Source organism: Bos indicus x Bos taurus, chromosome 20, assembly GCF_003369695.1.
Source record: "Bos indicus x Bos taurus breed Angus x Brahman F1 hybrid chromosome 20, Bos_hybrid_MaternalHap_v2.0, whole genome shotgun sequence".
Lineage (NCBI taxonomy): Eukaryota > Metazoa > Chordata > Mammalia > Artiodactyla > Bovidae > Bos > Bos indicus x Bos taurus.
Genome location: NC_040095.1, coordinates 20,621,868 through 20,642,468, shown reverse-complemented (window position 1 = coordinate 20,642,468; position 20,601 = coordinate 20,621,868).

The following is a 20,601-nucleotide window of genomic DNA, read 5'->3' as shown; positions in this document are numbered from 1 at the left end:
AAGCTGATGGTGAGGGGTCAAGCTTTGGGTGTCAGAAGTAGAAATGGAATTAATGATGGGATAAGAGAAGGCTCAGAGATACAGGGATGGTATCCATTGCACAGGTTGCTTGCTAATAATTTCAAAAGTTGGCAGTTCAGAACATCCCAGTATCAAAAACATCAGCCTCAAAATATCATGGTGTCAGTATACTGTATATTGAGCAGCTGCCTCTTGAACATCAGTGCCTGGCTCAAAGTTTGTCCCTGTGATCCCCCATCACTAAACTCAGGTGGTGTCACATTTAGAAAACAGTATGTCTTTCCTGCTCTTCCCCTGACTGCCGAGTGAGGAGCTCTGAAATGTAACAGTGTTATAGTAGCAAAACGGGGTCCAGGGCTTGCAAGGCATCAGGCACTTAGTAGAATCGTCTGATGGCTGTAGGTGTATGGCTCAGTGCTAAGTAGCTGCAGTCGTGTCCAATTCTTTGGGATCCCATGGATGGTAGCCCACCAGGTTCCTCTGTCCATGGGGTTCTTCAGGAAAGAATACTGGAGTGGATTGCCATGCCCCGTCCAGGGGATCTTCCCAACCCCGGGATCAAACCCACGTCCGTTTTAAGTCTCCTGCATTGGCAGCCAGGTTCTTTTCCACTCATGCCACCTTGGGAAAGAGCTGCTCACTTCATCTACTTTAGCATTTTTGGTTATTATTTTTAAGTGTTTTTAGGATTAACTACATTGAGCTGGACCTAAAAAGCAGTGGTCAAGGGACTAAATCATGAAAAAAAAAACCCACAGACCGGGGATTTTAGGATTTGTCCACTTTGAATGAATGGCTATCTACTGATATCCCTGTGAAGGATAGGAAAAATGCAAATATATCTTGAACAAGAGCGCCTTCTGGTAGATTCTTACGTTGGAGAGACAGGAAGTTGCAGAACACCAAAGTCGTGACATTTATAACAAAAGACTTTAATGACCTTGTAAGATAAAGTGATTTCAGTCATGTAACAAGTATTTGTGAAGTGCCTGTGGTGTAGCAAACACTGAAGGAGTGCTGGGAATTCAGCAGTGGGGTTGGTGGATGGAGGGTATAGAGACAGACCCTGCCTCTGCACTTGGTGAGCTCACACAGTTTTAAGGAGTTCTGATGTTTCTGCAGGCTATTAGAATGTATTGAGATATGGTATAATAGGGAAGCACGTGGTGTAATAGAAGACTCACCAGGCTTGGGGTTAAGAAAGGTGTCCTGTGGAAAGTGACTCCTAAACCGAGACCTGGAGGACAATTACGAGATAACCAGGCAAGGAAGCTGAGGGAATGATGTTCTAAAAACAGGAGATAGCATGTGTAAGGCCCCAGAGTACAGGAGGTGTTCAAGAAGTAGAAGAACATAAATACCCATGAAGTTAAAGGAGAAGGGCAGGAGCAGGGTGATACCTACAAGCAAAGGTCAGCTGATGCCGGACTTTGTAAGACAAGCTAAGGAATTTGGACTTTATCCTAACAAAACGGATATCAGAATAGGGTCTTAGGTCATGATATCAGAATAGGGTCTTAGAAGGCAGAAATGACATTGATTTTTTCCCCCAAAACCATAGGGTATTCCAAATATATAATATCCCAGCTGCAGCAGAATATGGGAAGCGAGATTCTGAGGTTCAAGATACAGGACTTGATTCTAACAAGCATGTGTCCATGCGTTTTTATAAAATAAGCAGTGCGCTCCAGTGTTTTATTAAGGCTCCCATAGCTTTTAATTTAAATTCAGCTCCTGTAGCTTTGCAGTTTGAGATTCTCCCAACTGAAATGGGAATTAAGCAAATGAGAGAGGCTCAAACAAAAGGAAGCACAGAAGATGGTAAATTGCCAGATGCAATCAAGGCTGATGAAGGTGTGACTGCAGCTATTGACCTATGCTGTTGCCATGGAAACAAAAGCTCTGTGGACCTGGAGTGCTTTTCCTTTTTTAAGGAAAAAAGGAATAGTGGCTTTAGTGAACAGTTAAGAGTGAAAATTATGGACGTTGGATCACCTAGTGCCACATGTATTCTAATTTTTTGTTGATAACAGAGACAACAGCTAGCAGGGTCTGAGGTGAGCTCCCCAGAAGCCCAGAAGCTATCAAAGGCGTAAGGTTGAGGCTTGATGAAAAGCAGAGTTTAGCCGTTGCCTTAGGCCCTCTTCCCCAGCTCCACTCCATACTAGACTGACCTATTAATTGTGATATTGAGAATTTAGAAGGAAGAATATAATTAACTAGGCTTTATCTATTAACATGATATTTTAAAACAGTAGATTAGACGATTGGAGACTCATCAAATAAATACATAGAAATATACATTTTATTTTCCTTCTTAGGTGTTTCTGAGAAGACTAGTCCAGATTCTATTCCTAGTAATGGAGTGGCTTCTAAGCACCAAACACCATGATAAGGCTGTATGTGAATTCTTTCTTAGTTCAAAACAATTCTATTGCATTAGTACTATTGTTATCCCCATTTTACTGATAAGATTGACTTCGAGAAGTTAAATCTGACCAGAGATCTTAGTGTCAATAAAAAAAAAAAAAGGAGGCATAATTTGAACCCAGTCATTCTGATGAGAGATTTGCTCAGGTTATTTTGTCACAGTATTATTAGTTAATGATATCTTCTATCTTAACATTGTGGAATTTCAGACCTAGAAAATAGCTTGGAAATTATCTAGACTGACTTCCTCAACTTGAAGATGAAAACGAGTCCCAGAAAGTTTACTTGACTTCCCTAGAGTAACATTGCTGCTGCTAAGTCGCTTCAGTCATGCCCAACTCTGTGCAACCCCATAGACGTCAGCCCACCAGACTCCCCCGTCCCTGGGATTCTCCAAGCAAGAACACTGGAGTGGGTTGCCATTTCCTTCTCCAGTGCATGAAAGGGAAAAGGGAAAGTGAAGTCACTCAGTCATGTGCGACTCTTAGCAACCCCATGGACTGCAGCCCATCAGGCTCCTCCGTCCATGGGATTTTCCAGGCAAGAGTACTGGAGTGGGTTGCCAGTGCCTTCTCCACTAGAGTAACACAGTGATTCATAATTAGCCAGGATCATAACTCAAGACTTTTCAACATACCTTGCTGCCTTTCTTATTGACTGAAAATAGAAAGGTTTCACTTGTTTCATTTCTTAATCCAAGTCTTCTTCATAGCATCCTTTTGAGTCTCATTTCCTGAGGCCTTTCTTTTCTCTATTCTGTTTTAGTGGGGCCTTCTCTGCATCTAGAAATGATGTCGATTTTTCTAAATGTTAAGCAAAGATAGTCCTAAGAGAGCAGAGTATAAAGGTTTCTTAATGTATGAGGCTCTTGTGTGGCCAGAGCTAAGTAATGAAGGCCATCAATCAGGAGAGGAGCGGTGCACGACACGTCCTCTTCTGGTCATTGTTTCTTAAAATGTACTCTTCCGTCATCTTGTCTCATCAGGCAGAATTTGTCTAGGCTATATACAGTTTTAACTCAATTATCTGATAAGAGAGACACATGACCAACAGAAGAGGTGCATTCAGGGTGAGTGGAAGGGGGAGGAAGTGGGGAGACATCTGTGACAACTGCATTGCAAGGAGAGGGCTAAAGAGCACATTTGAAGGAACAGCTAATGACAAAGTAAATATCCTATCTGGGCTGGCATGGCAAGGGCCTAGAAGCTATTTTCAGTTTGTTTGTTCCAGAAGATCAAGGAGAATATTGTGAAATTCCTAAGCAAGGAAAAACTTGATGTTACATTTAAGGGAGAATCTCTTCCATTTAAAAGCAAAAGATAAAAAAGCAAGAGGAAAGCAATAATTACCTCTGAGTTTGTGAGATCAGCTAGTTAAATCTTAAAGCAAAAGTTTGGGAGAGGATTAGAAAGGCACATGGGAGGTGGGACATTTATAAAAAGGAGGAATGAAAAGATGCACAAAAAAGGAACCCTTGAGAGATTTATCTAATGTCCTTGATGGTAATCAAAAGAGAAAGTTCTGTCTAAAGTTGAAAACTAGACATCTACAAGGGCTAGATAGGGACTTACAGTCAGGAATTAGGCCACTGACAGGCAGTGCCAGCTGAGTCTCATATGTGAACCTAGTGAAAGGGCTGCCTCGTGTCTTAATCTTTCAGATCCTCTGCAGAACAAGCAATAATCAAATAAATGTGTCCCTTAATTCTAAGTCAAGATGTAGTTCTTTGCTTCTGCTATTTCTAATGCATCACACAGATCTGTAGAAATTATTTAATTTTACTGTTTTGTAAAAGTCCTTTCTAATGAAATATTTTGTAGTCCAAGGATATAGTAGTAAAGGAAAGCAGAGAGGAAGTGGGACCCTTGTCATTTAAGAATGATTTTCATTTCCTCTTTTAATTAACTGTGTTGCTTAATATAACAGTACCTTCTCATCCACATGTGTTGAAAAAGCTGTGAGACTCAATTTAACATGCATCTCCTCGATTGCAATTAGAAAAAAAAAGCTGTAGTAAAGAGTGTATATTTTTAACATGTGGAGGACATGTTAAACATTTTGCCCTTTTTCCAAAGCCCAGGTTAAATTCCAGGTCACATACAAAGTCTTCTTTACTTCCAGCAGTCCAAAATTATCTACCTTGTGCTGACTTTCTTCTATCCATCCATCCATCCATCCATCTATCCATTACCCATCCGATAAGTAGTTGTGAGGGTCACCAGCTGTTAGGCATTGTAATAGGCACTCAACGGTGAATAAAAACATACGGTGCCAACAGCCTAGATGAAATACCAAAAAAAAAAAATCCTTTACAAATAAAAGCATAATTCTAATTACATAACTTATATAAATGCTATGAAGGAAAGAAACATGGTGATATTAAAGCTTGTAATAGAAGAATTTGATTTATTTAAGCAGTCAGACCAGGCTCCTGACACTGGAATACTAAAGTATTAATTACATAAGCAGAATTCACCTAGATAGAAAACAGGAATTAATGACTGCCTTTCTACAAAAGAGGCCCATTATTGTAGAACATTATCATTGCATTGGCTTGTTTGTGTAAAAGAAAGGGCAAAATCTCCAGTTTCTCTGAAGGGCTTGTTGTTAAACTGCTATTAAAAATAATTAGGAAGAAACACAAAAATATTGGTTGAGAAAATTTCATACAGATTATCTTTCTACACAGGTCTGGCATGAACCAAAGTATTTCTAGGCAGTGTAATAGAGTGGTAAAATAAACTCTAACAAATATACTAAACCTATATTAGCACCACAGCTCTAATAAATATTAGCTATGTGGCTTTGCACAAATTATTTATCCACTCTGAGTCAAGAAAACATCCACAGCTAACAAGTGGTACTAATAAGAATCCTGTGATACTGTGAAAACTCAATCATATGTGAAAATGCCTCAGATATTAAGATTACTCAATGCCTGAGATGCATAAAAAACATTAATCTGTTGTATAACTTGTCTCAGTTATATTACCTACATATTGTTGTTGGACTTTTCACCATTAAGGAGTACCTTTGATGATTTTCTTCTTCAGAGACTCTGTACTTTGACATATTTTGATCAATAAAATAAACTTCATTTTTTGTATAGTCATTCATTTTGAAAATTTCAACAATAATGCACTTGTAACTACCACTCAGAATTTCTGATCAGCGTGATTGCAATTGAATTTATATATTTTAAAAAAACTTCTTGTGCCATTTCCACTTTTTAAATTCAAAATAGTTACCCTTATGTGAACATCGAGACAGCTCTTTCCAATTTCTTTCCAGGAAAATAAAATATGGGGCAAGATTGATGAACCAAAGGCAAGGTTGAGGGAGGCTGTGCTGGAGATGTGTGAGATCTGTGCTCCTCCCGCCAACTCTAAGGGTCCTAGCTGAACTCTGATGCAGTAGAACAATATAGCTAAATTCCTAATTTCAGTATGTGTCAATTAAAAATTGTACACATTCTACTGTGAAGTCCATTGACTCACATGCTTTGGTATGATTTCATTATCACAGTGAGCTCTAATCTTTGGAAAGTTGTCACAATTATTTTGATGAGTTCAAAGTGTATTAAGAGTTGCTGAGTCCATTACATGGCTTAAGAGTAAACAACAAATATTTTCAATTCTCTAACTAGTCTGAACTCTTGAGCAGTTCAGAAATCATTTTGAGCTTCCAGCAGCTATCCCACAGCTTCAGGTGTGTGATTAGAGTTAGCACCAATGACATCTATCCTGTGTATTAACAGCTCAACTTGCTTACAACCTGTGTATTCTAGAGGTTGCTAAAATTCTGTTTTCTTCTTCAAGACTAGCTGATTGTTGTAGTCAGTGACATGGTTATCCAGTTTCTGGAGGGCTAGTTAGGAAATACTTTCATTCAGCTGAGACATAAATGATCGTCCTTACTGGCAAAGCTCTGTTAGGATCTAAACAATAACTGTAGAGCACCCTTTTAGAGAAGACTCTTGAAACCTAGAAGTCCCCTTTTGTAGCCAGCAATCCAGAAACAAAAAGTTTACATTTTTGACTTCCAACTAACATTGGGATGTTTGGTTGCAGTTCAAATGTGACTTCTTCCAGAGTCCCGTGTGGGTGACTGTGAAGTTCAAGAGGGAGGAAAATTGGAAGGACTTGGCCTAGGGGATTCCCAGTGCTTTGTGGAATCTACCTTGGGGAAAACAGTGTCGGTAACTGGGCTCAGAAGGACGAGCTCTCCTGTAGTTTCTGGCTGATCCATGTTGATACGGGCACTTTCTGCAGAGACAGAGCAGCAGGTCTCATGTCTGCTGCCCAGTGCGTTCACAGAGCTTCCACAGATCTTCATAAGCTCTTGACTGTCATTTAGCCAGACTCTTCTTTCTACCTTATAAGCAGTACGGAGTTAGAGAAGGCTGGTTTCCAAGAGCCAAGGACACTGATCTGATGTAAGGTCCTCTGGCCTGCTTTCTTTATTTCTGTAATCTAGTACTTCTTCTTCCTCCCGTGCTTGTTTAAATCTACAGGCTCCACCCATCCTGCATCCTGGGAACAAATGCGTCTGGTTTGCAATAAGCACCTTGCAATGGTTCAGGTCAGCCAGCTCTTCATCTTAGTCCCTGTGGACTCTGACCTGGCAGTGAGGGGCTCGCCTGGAGGGGCAGGGGCTGGCAGCATGCAGAGCCTCTGCAGAAGTCCTCCTGTGTTTACACAACTGCATCGGCAATGCCATTTCTCCCACCATGACACTCTCCATCGAAGATTTCACATGTGGAAAGCCAGCAATCAGGCAGCAACGAGCTGTTTAGGTGGGTGGGTTGGGGGAGGCCAATGTTCATTACTGTTGTTTTTTTTTTTTTTACACTAAGAAACATCAAAGAAAGCTGTGGAAAAGAACCGGCCCACTGAGAAAAGGACTAGCAGAGAGGGCTGTAGCATTAGAGCTACTTGGAGCACAGACTCTTGGGGTTTCTCTCCACTCTTAGAGCACAAACACTGATTTTTTTTTTTCCCAAAGCCAACTCTGTCAGGAAAGGGCAGAAGCTGTTATGAGCAGCTTTTCTAGGTAAGCAAAAAGGATGCCTATCCTTCTCTTCCATTACTAGCTCATCTGTGGGACCAGTTTGTAAGCAAGCCGTGGCCTGCACCTGTGGCCTTGAAGAAACATGTTCTCTACCCATCTTTCATCTGCCCTGTTCCACTTCCTCATCTGTTCCACAGCCTGGCCAGTGGCTCCCATAAAGCTTTATCTAGCCCCTTGCTGGCATGGCACTTGCTGGCACTTGGGGCCAGAGAGGGCATCTCCCCACTGGTCTGGCCTTTCTTATAAGCTAGGGCTCTGGTCCTCCAAGCCTTTCCGAATGAGGCGAAGAACTGGGCAATTTAAACACATAGACTACACTGTCGCTCTCACCCATCTTCCAAAGGGGAACTTCACATCACTAGGGGGAAGAACCAAGACCTCCACTTGCTTCCAAGGTGCTAGGGAAGGTTTCAAGGTCATTGATTTCATTCTCTCCAGCTTTATGGGCCAAGTTTCATGAGACTACTGACTTTTCTATTCTGTGGTTGATATCATGCCCGATGCTTCTGTTTTATTCCTGATTCTTTCTACTATGCATTTTCCTTTTATCAGGTGTACAAAGTTAAATACTGTGTATTTATCACTGAAATGCACATGAACTTAAGAGAAAAATAAGCCTTCAGTGTTTTTCCACAAATGTTTAAGCTTCTCTGTAAACTTGAAATAAACAGACAGCAAAATGGTGCCAAAAAAAAAGTTGTTCAATTCAGTCTACATTTCTGTTCAAAGGTCATCAGCTTTTTGTACACCTACTGCCTCTCCCCAGCTGCCACGCATGACAAGCTTCCCTCCTTGGAACATTGTGGAGTGCCTTGAGAAATTCTCCTGATGGATGCAGAAATATAACCTAGAGAGACAGTGTCCATAAAAGTTATATCTGCCCTCATTTGGGCCATGCCATGATGATATGAGTTTCCCTCTTCAATTACCAAGATTGTTTATATGTCCTAGAATTATTTCCACCACACTGACTTGCTGGCTGAGTGTGTGCACTTGTCTAAGAGTCAGCATGATATAAGCGGTTGTTGCCCGGATGGAGGTTATTTAAGCGTGTCCACAGTCCCACTTACACATCCCTTCTGCCTGCCACAGAGTTTGAATCTCACACCAATACACAGTGCTTCTTTATTCTTTCATCTCTAAAATCCTTTGTGTAGATGTACAAAAATCTACAAAATCCTTACATGATGTGTTATTAAACCATTACCCACTTAGTGTTACCCACTTAATACTTCAAGAATGAATGTTTCAGATAAGTGACAGGGATTTAGAGAAGAGCCGCTGCACATCTGAGCAACTGATTAACTGCTTTCTTCTAAGACAAGTGATCATTTAGTGCAAAGGTTCTGGAATTCTGGGCTAGTTCAGGGGAAAGGTATAATGCAGTTTCAGATGACTTTTGGTAAAAAGATGCTATGAAGAAATAAGCCCTATGCTTCTGTATTCCCACCTTCTGATACCCAATCATTCCTTTTAATTCTTGACCTTTATCACCATGACTGCTTAATTAAAAGCATCTTTACACCCCTGCAGGTATTAGCCCATGTAATACCTCAGCATAATGTTAAGCTGAGGATACCGATATGGGAAAGGCAAGCCTCTACCATTGAATAGTTTATAGTTTGCTTAACCTTATAACCATCCCCCTGCCCCAAGCCATGAACTAATATTGCCTCTCTTTAATTTGCATTATTAGGCTGCAAACCTTTGGAATTCATGTCATTCTAGATAAACCATTCATTGTTTTAATTTTTAAAAATGTATTCATTTGCCAGGACCATTCTAGACCATAGCTGCTGCTGCTGCTGCTGCTGCTAAGTCACTTCAGTCACATCTGACTCTGTGCGACCCCATAGACAGCAGCCCACCAGGCTCCCCCATCCCTGGGATTCTCCAGGCAAGAACACTGGAGTGGGTTCCCATTTCCTTCTCCAATGCATGAAAGTGAAAAGTGAAAGTGAAGTCACTCAGTCGTGTCCGACTCTTAGTGACCCCATGGACGTAGCCCACCAGGCTCCTCCATCCATGATCCCATGCCAGGCAACAGTACGGAGTGGGGTGCCATTGCCTTCTCCGTCTAGACTGTAGAGATGATGTCAAATAACTCACAGACTATTGTGAAAGCCACATAAATAAACCAACAGTTTTAGTACAATGTACTAAATTCTGTCTTTAGTAGAAGTTCAGGTTCATAGCTATGTGAGCAGAGATGAGGAAGTCTAATTCTGTTTGATAGGGTAAAGTGTGTCTTCAGAAAGAAATGGTGAACTGAGATGGGGGTGGGAGGTGGGCAGAGTGCAAGATTCAATTACCTTGGAAGTCCCAGGAAATATTAGATACAAAGTACATTTGACTTGATACAAGAGATAATCTGAGCATGGTCATTATGAGGACCCAGTAGGGCATCATGAGAAAACCAGAAGCATCATGATAACTTCTGGGCAAGTAGAAGTCACTACTTGGAAAACACTAAAAATAGAGAAACTAATTGAGAGGTGGGAAGCTTGTAAAACATAAGTACACAATTTTTCTATTTTGTAGGAAATGTGTATGTGATTATATATAGGTATTTCAAATAGAGGGAATTTAATAAAGGAATTGGTTTCAAGGGTGTTACAGGACCTTGAGAACAAAAAGGAGTAAGTAATTCTATTCAAAAGATCAGTAACTGCAGGAATCCTTCCCTCCCCTACAGCAGCAAAATGGAACAGATTAGAGCTTACAGTTTCCACACCCCTGAGGCTGCTATTTAGGGATCAAGCTGTGAGAGCCAGGAACCCAGGAAGTGAGGCTCATCAGCCATCGCAGCCGAAAGTACCACCAGCAGGCAGAACTAAGAGCTGCTCCCTTCATCCCACCTTCAACCTAAGAGCCAACTGACAGGGGAGCTCAGGAATTTAAGAAATATGGTGTTAGGGTCCCCATCTCCTGTGGAATAGAGGAGACAATGGAACAATGATTATGGAGTGGAGAGAGAACACTCTCTAGCACTGCATGTCCTGACATAGAATCTGTTAAGAATCTTCCTCCGTGGCCCCTACCCTGAGTATTCCATTAACAAAGAACATGGGGGACACTTGTGTGCTTGTTTTCATTTTCTTCAGCATTAGCTGCGTACATGATCATGTCTACTCCTGGGAAATAGGGAATTATTGTTAGTATATGGGCTTCCCTGGTGGCTCAGAGGTTAAAGCTTCTGCCTGGAATGCGGGAGACCTGGGTTCGATCCCTGGGTCAGGAAGATCCCCTGGAGAGGGAAATGGCAACCCACTCCAGTATTCTTGCTGGAGAATCCCATGGAGGGAGGAGCCTGGTAAGCTACAGTCCATGGGGTCGTGAAGAGTCGGACACGACTGAGCGACTTCACTTCACTTCTAAGTATATACTGATAATAAATGAGAGAAAGTTGGAACTGTTAGGTAGGTAGAATAGGAAAAAGGAGTCCAGAAGGGCAGTGGCTAAAATAAGGAAGGGAAAAGCCCACAAAAATAGAACAAAGGAAGGTCCAAGGACTGGAGTGAGGACCTCAGGTAGAACAAACTTCTAGCACTTCTAGCCAGAAGTGCTTTCTGGCGAGCCTAATTTACCTAGGGCAAGGCCCAGGAGGAGGAGAAAAAAAACATATAAGAAGAGGAGCCAAAGGGCTGGGGGCCTCTGTCTCTCTTCTCTTCGCATCTTTTGGGTCGGCATCCCCTCATGCCTCAAGGATGTATTTTCCTTTACTTTCTAAATAAAACTGAGCTGTAACACGGAGCTGTAATACTGGTCCGTCGCTTCAAATTTTTGTTGTGACAAGACAGAACCGAGGAAATTACACACTCCCCCAACAGAACAAGTAGGAGAGATACGGGTTTAGGAGAAAGCCTTTAAAAACAAGCTGAGTAGTAATTAGCTGGAAAAATAATATTCTCCTATTCCCAACCTATTCTTTACCAACACAATCTTTTTTTAAAATCCCCTTATTTTATACATTTATGCTTCCTTTTTATTTTTTAGGTCACCATGTCTGCTTCACTCCCACTACTAAAAGATTTAAGAAGAAAATGAATTGTATTTTTCCAACCCAACAGTTTCTAATAATGAAATATGACAAAGCTAACTCTATTAAACAGCTATTCAGGTTGTTCAAATATGCTCTACTGCACATACTGGGGTAGGACAATAAGACATATCTCTTTCAAATGGAGATTAAATAGCTAAAGATTAGAGAACAATAACAACTGAAAAACTCAGTCGGAGAACAAAAATAGATACATAGCCAATGAGAGTAGATTGGATTTTCAATTTAATTTATGAAAGTGTTCTGTTTTTCATAAAAATAATTGCATTTGTTGATCTTTAAATGCTTAATATAGAAATGTAAAAGTTGAAGAAAAAACAATAAAAATACTTTATGCTTTTACTTTTCTATTTCCTCTGTTTAACATTTGATTTTTAAAGGCAGTACACACTAGGGCCCACAAATATTCAATATTCTTTAGGATATTGCCTGGAAAATCCCATGGGCTGAGGAACCTGGTGGGCTACAGTCCATGGGATCACAAAGAGTTGGACACAACTGAGTGACTGAGCACAGCACATATCTTAAATGGTCCTGTATGTCACTTGTTTGAAAATTTAGACTGACAAATCAGGAGATGTCAAAACTTAAAGCAAAATTCTGATCAATTAATTTGTAAAGTTACAAAAGCAGCCTGTAACTACAACTTTGGGGGCAATTTGCATGTCATTGCTCTTAATAGACATATTTTTGGAGCAGTAAATATTGCACCATAAAGCTCCTCTCTGACATGATTTCCACATAAAAGAATAAGGTCCCTAAGACCCTTTTCCTAGTTGTTTCCTCCTGGAATGCTCTTCCCCTAGATACCCATCTAGACAACTTTTTCACTTTATTCAAGACCAGTTGCCTCATTCACTTTATAATAGAGGTTAACACTTTCCTAACAGCAGGAGTTGTATGATATCAATTATCCAGAAAGGGCAATTTCAATAGACAATATTTTAAATGTAATGGTTCACAAAATTCAAAAGATATAAGAGGATGTAGTGAAGTTTTTCTTCTAACCCCATCTCATGCTCTCCACTTTCATCTCTTGACACCAGAAAAAGCAATGAGATCTAGGAATATAGTCTATATATAAATAGTGCATCTTGCCACAGGATGAAGCTCACAGATTCGTTCTCTGTTAATACAAATATGGAGAGTTTACATTCTTGCAGGACTCATGTTGCTGAGATATTTTAATGGGCTATCTCATGTGAATAATTAAAGAAACTCTAAAGTACCAAGACATTACATTGTGATGTGAAGTGAGCATTGTTCTTTGGAGAGCAGCAACCAACTCCTCAATGTCTGAGAATACCTCATGGAAAAGAACATTCATTTGTATGTCTATTTTGTTTAAGGGCTGTATTAGTAAAGATTTGTTGTCTGCAAACTGACCCAGGAAGGCAGGTAGTGTAGTTCAAAGCCCAAGAGCCAGGGACCTGATGGTATAGATTCTGGTCTAGGTCTAAAGACTTGAGAACTGGAGTGCTGAGGATAGATCCATGTTCAATTGAAGTCATGAGGTAGAGAAGACTGGAATCCAACCTCCTTCTGCCCTTTGTTTCATTCAGACCCTCCGAGGATTCAGCCATATCCACCCAAGCTGGGGAGGGCCATCTGCTTTATTCAGCCTACCAATTCAAATGCTAATACATTTGGAAATGTCTTATAGACATACAGAATAATGTTTAACCAGCCATATGGGCATCCTATGTTTCAGTCAAGTTGACACATAAAATTAACCATCACAATGGCAAATTTATTACATTTATTAAACATTTAATAAATTTTTGAAAATAATTTTCATAAACATTTAAATGTAAATAACACATGAACAAGATCCAGTTATCCCCCTAAGTCAGTCTCTCTCATCAGGAAGCTTTCATAACACTCTTATCCTTCTCTATCAGAGGGCAAACAGACTGAAAGCCACAATCACAGAAAACTAACCAATCTAATCACATGGACCACAGCCTTGTCTAACTCAATGAAACTATGAGCCATGCCTTGTAGGTCCACCCAAGACAGATGGATCATGGTAAAGAGTTCTGACAAAATGTGGCCCACTGGAGAAGGGAATGGCAAACCACTTCAGTATTCCTGCCTTGAGAACCCATGAACAGTATGAAAAGGCAAAAAGATAGGACACTGAAAGATGAACTCCCCAGGGTGGTAGGTGCCCAATATGCTACTGGAGATCAGTGGAGAAATAACTCAGAAAGAATGAAGAGATGGAGCCAAAGAAAAACCAACACACAGCTGTGGATGTGACTGGTGATGGAAGCAAGGTCCTATGCTGTAAAGAGCAATATTGTATAGGAACTTGGAATGTTAGGTCCATGAATCAAGGAAAATTGGAAGTGACCAAATGGGAGATGGCAAGAGTGAATGTCGACATTTTAGGAATCAGTGAACTAAAATGGACAGGATTGGGTGAATTTAACTCAGATGACCATTATATCTACTACGGTGGGCAAGAATCCTTTAGAAGAAATGGAGTAGCCCTCACAGTCAACAAAAGAATCCTAAATGCAGTACTTGGGTGGAATCTCAAAAATGACAGAATGATCTCTGTTCATTTCCAAGGCAAATGATTCAATATCACAGTAATCCAAGTCTATGCCCCAACCAGTAATGCTGAAGAAGCTGAAGCTGAATGATTCTATGAAGAACCCCAAGACCTTTTAGAATTAATGCCCCCAAAAGATGTCCTTTTCATTATCAGGGATTGGACTGCAAAAATAGGAAGTCAAGAAACACCTGGAGTAACAGGCAAATTTGGCCTTGGAGTACAGAATGAAGCAGGGCAAAGGCTAATAGAGTTCTGCCAAGAGAAGGCACTGGTCATAGCAAACACCTTCTGCCAACAATACAAGAGAAGACTCTACACATGGACATAACCAGATGGTCAACACCAAAATCAGATTGATTATATTCTTTGAAGCCAAAGATAGAGAAGCTATATACAGTCAGCAAAAACAAGACCAGGAGCTGACTGTGGCTCAAATCAAATCTTCTTAAGGCCAAATTCAGACTTAATTTGAAGAAAGCAGGGAAAACCACTAGACCATTCAGGGATGACCTAAATCAAATCCCTTACGATTTTATAGTGGAAGTGAGAAATAGATTTAAGGGACTAGATCTGATAGACAGAGTGCCTGATGAACTATGAATGGAGTTTCGTGACATTGTATAGGAGACAGGGAGCAAGAGCATCCCCAAGAAAAAGAAATGCAAAAATGCAAAACGGCTGTCTGAGGAGGCCTTACAAATAGCTGTGAAAAGAAGAGAAGCCAAAAGCAAAGGAGAAAAGGAAAGCTATGCCCATTTGAATGCAGAATTCCAAAGAATAGCAAGGGGAGATGAGAAAGCCTTCCTCAATGATCAGTGCAAAGAAATAGAAGAAAACAATAGAATGGGAAAAACTACAGATCTCTTAAAAAAAAAAATTAGAGATACCAAGGGAACATTTCACGCAAAGCCCTTTATTGATGGGCTCAATAAGGATAGAAATTGTATGGAACTAACAGAAGCAGAAGATATTAAGAGGTGGCAAGAATACACAGAAGAACTATACAAAAAAGATCCTCATGACCCAGATAATCACAATGATGTGCTCATTCACCTAGATCGAGACATCCTGGAATGTAAAGTCAAGTGGGCCTTAGGAAGCATCACTGCGAACAAAGCTAGTGGAGGTGATGGAATTCCAGTTGAGCTGTTTCAAATCCTGAAAGATGACGCTGTGACAGTGCTGCACTCAATATATCAGCAAATTTGGAAAACTCAGCAGTGGCCACAGGACTGTAAAAGGTCAGTTTTCATTCCAATCCCTAAGAAAGGCAATGCCAAAGAATACTCAAACTACCAAACTACCACACAATGCATTCATCTCACACGCTAGCAAAGTAATGCTCATAATTCTCCAAGCCAGGCTTCAGCAATACATGAACCATAACTTCCAGATGTTCAGGCTGGTTTTAGAAAAGGCAGAGGAACCAGAGATCAAATTGCCAACATCCGCTGGATCATGGAAAAAGCAAGAGAGTTCCAGAAAAACATCTATTTCTGCTTTATTGACTATGCCAAGGTTTTGACTGTGTGGATCACAATAAACTGTGGGAAATTCTGAAAGAGATGGGAATACCAGACCACCTGACCTGCCTCTTGAGAAATCTGTATGCAGGTCAGGAAGCAACAGTTAGAACTGGACATGGAACAACAGTCTGGTTCCAAATAGGAAAAGGAGTATGTCAAGGCTGTATATTGTCACCCTGCTTATTTAACTTATATACAGAGTACATCATGAGAAATGCTGGGCTGGATGAAGCACAAGCTGGAATCAAGATTGCCGGGAGAAATATCAATAACCTCAGATGTGCAGATGACACCACCCTTATGGCAGAAAGTGAAGAAGAACCAAAGAGCCTCTTGATGAAAGTGAAAATGCAGAGTGAAAAAGTTGGCTTAAAGCTCAACATTCAGAAAACAAAGATCATGGCATCCAGTCCCATCACTTCATGGCAAATAGATGGAGAAACAGTGGAAACAGTGTCAGACTTTATTTTTATCTCCAAAATCACTGCAGATGGTGACTTCAGCCATTAAATTAAAAGACACTTACTCCTTGGAAGAAAAGTTATGACCAACCTAGACAGCATATTAAAAAGCAGAGACATTACTTTGCCAACAAAGGTCTGTCTAGTCAATGCTATGGTTTTCCCAGTAGTCATGTATGGATTTAATCACTAGAGCATAAAGAAGGCTGAACACCAAAGAATTGATACTTTTGAACTGTGGGGTTGGAGAAGACTCTTGAGAGTCCGTTGGACTGCAAAGAGATCCAACCAGTCCATCCTAAAGGAAATCAGTCCTGAATATTCATTGGAAGGACTGATACTGAAGCTGAAACTCCAATACTTTGGCCACCTGATGCGAAGAGCTGACTCATTTGAAAAGACCCTGATGCTGGGTAAGATTGAAGGTGGGAGGAGAAGGGGATGACAGAGGATAAGATGGATGGAGTCACCAACTCAATGGACATGAGTTTGAGTAATCTCCGGGAGTTGGTGATGGACAGGGAAACCTGGTGTGCTGCAGTCCATGGGGTTGCAATGAGTCGGACATGACTGAGTGACTGAACTGAACACATGAATAAATAAAGCATCCTTTCAATTTAAATGGGTATTATCAAATTACTTTGACCATTTTTAATACTTGAAACCCCTAAGAAGACAAAACTTACAAACATACAAACTCAGCAAATTTATTATTCTAACTCTTAAAACTATTCTACAGATTGAATAACATGAATGCAATTCATTCCTTTGTTTCATACTAACAGATGCAATAGAAAAATAATACCTTTTCAGACCAGTCAAGGATTTTTGTTATCAACGGATGGTACAAGGAATTTCTCTATTTTTCCCAAATTGAGCTTTCTTTTTAGGAATTCATTTTATTTGTTATTTCAATGGCTCTGAATCCTCACTTCTTGTGTGGATATTATTACTGTCATTATTTTGTCTCCTGTTGTCTTACCCCAGACATAATATCCTTCTTGAATAATCACTCAGCCAGCATTTCATAACCCACTGTCTTGTCATTGTGATATACTGACCTAGTTTGTTAGCAATATTACAAGCTGATATATTCCTTGGTAGAATTTTATTATTATCAGTAGTGCTATATAGAAGCTTCCTTCACCTTCTAGGCAACAAGGGATTGAGGGGGATGACTGTCACTGTGCTCCAGATCTGGGCTCTGGGGCCACCTGACTGGATAGACCAGCATCTCTCCATGCTCCTCCAGCTGCGGAGATGGACCAGCCCATCTGGGCCAGGCCGTGGGAGAGGGTCTTCAGTGCCTGGATAGCCTGTGGCTTGGCGGTCTGGTCTATTCCTGTGCTGCCCTTAGGAGAATTCATTTCTCCCTCAGTCCCCCAGTTACACACAGAGTATCTTTTTAAGGGCTTCCCTGGTGGCTCAGAAGGTAAAGAATCTCCCTGCAATGTGGGTTCCATCCCTGGGTTGGGAAGATCCCCTGGAGAAGGGAATGGCAACCCACTCCAGTGTTCTTGCCTGGAGAATTTCTTGGAACAGAGGAGCTGGGCAGACTACAGTCTGTGAGGTTACAAAGAGTCAGACATGACTGAGCAACTAATACACACAGCTAGCTCTCCTCATGAAGAACACTGGCTGATTATTTATTTTCCTGCAACAATGGTGCACTCCTTCTCTACTTATGTCTCTGGCTATTGATACTAAACACTTGTTGAACTCCCTTTTCACTTGATGTTTTACCTTTGATCATCTGTTAATGTTTATTCCTTCCTAGTTTTGATGTAGACTCCTTTTCCCTCCTAGACTTTCTCCATGCTTCTCTTTAGTCTTTCCCTTATATAAGGATGGAGCAAATATTTGTCTATTCTTTATAAACAGACATATAGCAGATATATAAAAATATAAGAAACTGAGCATCTTATATATTGCTACTTTTTCTGTATCTGTTAAAATTATCAAACCCAAGTTTGTGTGCCCGACTCACAGTGAGGCCAAACAAACCAAAACACTGGAGTTTGGGACAAGGGCCAAGCAAGGAGTATGGGTGGCTCATGCTTAAAAGACCTGAGCTCACCTGTGGATTTCAGGGAAGCATTTTTTAAAAGGCAGCATAAGAAAGAGAGTCACAAGATACATGATCAGCTCATTCATAATTTTCTGACCGGTTGATTGTGAAGCACATTGGAAGATGGTATCACAGGTGTTAACATCATCAGTGCTCAGCCTTTGGTCAGTCTGAGCCTATGTGCTCATGGTTTTCATGAAGTTAGATTCTCCCATCTGGTGGGATTTTAATTTCTACAAAACAACTCAGCAATGTGCGTCAGACACTGTTACTCATGTTCTTTAGGGAGGAACTAGAGATTCTGTGACTGCTATATGACTCTCTTGGATCCAGTGTTTAAATTGTTATCAGTTTTCCTGGCCCCATTGTTATTTTTTTATAATTGCATTCTCACATTCTTCTAATCATTAGCTTTTGAGCTAGCTGTTTGTGACTCAGGGGAGTCCTGGGAGCCTCAGCTTTTCTATAAACATGAAGAAGGTGGAGGACATGTGGGTGTCTGTCCTGGGAAAGCCCCATAAGTTCCTACTCAGTTAAAAAATCATTATAAATTTAAATACAGTCACCTTGCTTTTGCTCTGTATTTTTAAAATAATGTTTACACAAACTGTTCTCTTTGGAATGGCATGAGGAACTCACTGAATTTCACAGCAAACCTTATTCAAATTGACACAAAAATAGTAATATTACTGTTGTTCAGTCACTCAGTGTTGTCTGGCTCTTTGAGACCCCATGGACTGCAGCATGCCAGGCTTCCTTGTCCTTCACCATCGCCCAGAGATTGTTCAAACTCATGTCCATTGAGTTGGTAATGCCATCCAACCATCTTATCCTCTGTTGTCCCCTCCTCCTCCTGCCTTCAATCTTTCCCAGCATCAGGGTCTTTTCCAACAAGTCGGTTCTTCATATCAGGTGGCCAAAGTATTGGAGTTTCAACTTCAGCATCAGTCCTTCCAATGAATATTCAGGACTGATTTCCTTTAGGATGGACTGGTTGGATCTCCTTGCAGGCCAAGAGACTCTCAAGAGTCTTCTCCAACTCCACGGTTCAAAAGCATCAATTCTTTGGCCCTCAGCCTTCTTTATGGTCCAACTCTCATATCCATACATGACTACTGGAAAAACCATAGCTTTGACCATTTGAACCTTTGTCAGCAAAATTATGTCTCCCCTTTTTAATATGCTGTCTATGTTTGTCATAGCTTTTCTCCCAAGGAGCAAGCATCTTTTAATTTCATGACTGCAGTCATGACCTTCAGTGATTTTGGAGCCCAAGAAAATAAATTCTGTCACTATTTCCCTTGTTTCCCCATCTATTTGCTATGAAGTGATCACATGCCATGATCTTTTTTTGTATGCTGAGTTTTGAGTCAAATTTTTCACTCTCCTCTTTCACCTTCATCAATAAGCACTTCAGTTCCTCTTTGCTTTCTGCCAGAAGGGTGGTGTCATCTGCATGGCTGAGGTTATTGATATTTCTCCCGGCAATCTTGATTCCAGCTTGTGCTTCATCCAACTTGGCATTTCACACAATGTATTCTGCATTTAAGTTAAATAAGCAGGGTGACAATATACAGCCTTGACACTCCTTTCCCAATTTGGAGCCAGTCCATTGTTCCATGTCTAGTTCTAACTGTTGCTTCTTGACCTGCATACAGGTTTTGCAGAAAGCAGATAAGGTGGTCTGGTATTTCTATCTCTTTAAGAATTTTCCACAGTTTGTTGTGATCCACACAGTCAAAGGCTTTAGCATAGTCAATGAAGCAGAAGTAGATGTTCTTCTGGAATTCTCTTGCTTTTTGAATGAGCCAATGGATGTTGGCAATTATCCAACAATATTATTATTATACTATTATTATTTTGGTGGTGGTGGTTGTGGTTTAAAGTTCAAATTATGAGCACTTAGATGTTTTTGTGCATATTCTTTATCCTTTTGGCATTGCCCCTTTTTGATAAGAATTAGACATATTCTGATATTTCTCTTCCTTAAGACATGTGATCTATTATTTACTGTAATGCTCCTTGTCTTTTAGTTGAGAATAGTATTAAAATAATATACCTGGGTTCTTGGACTGCACAAGATGTTTGCTGATGAGCTTTTGATCCATTTTCTTTACTGACAGATAAAATATAAGTGTATATGTGTGCATGTATGTATACATTCATATATTTACATAAATGTATTTCTTTTTATATTGAAATACAGTTGACATACAATATTATGTTTCAGGTATACTACCTAGTGATTTGACATTTGTATATATTATGAAATGAACACCATGATTAATTTATTGACTAACTTTCCCCATACAAAGTTCTTTCTATGTTATTGAATATATATATTTCTTTTTAAAGCATAAGTTTACACTGATTCTTCTAACTCAAATATATGAAGTTTCATC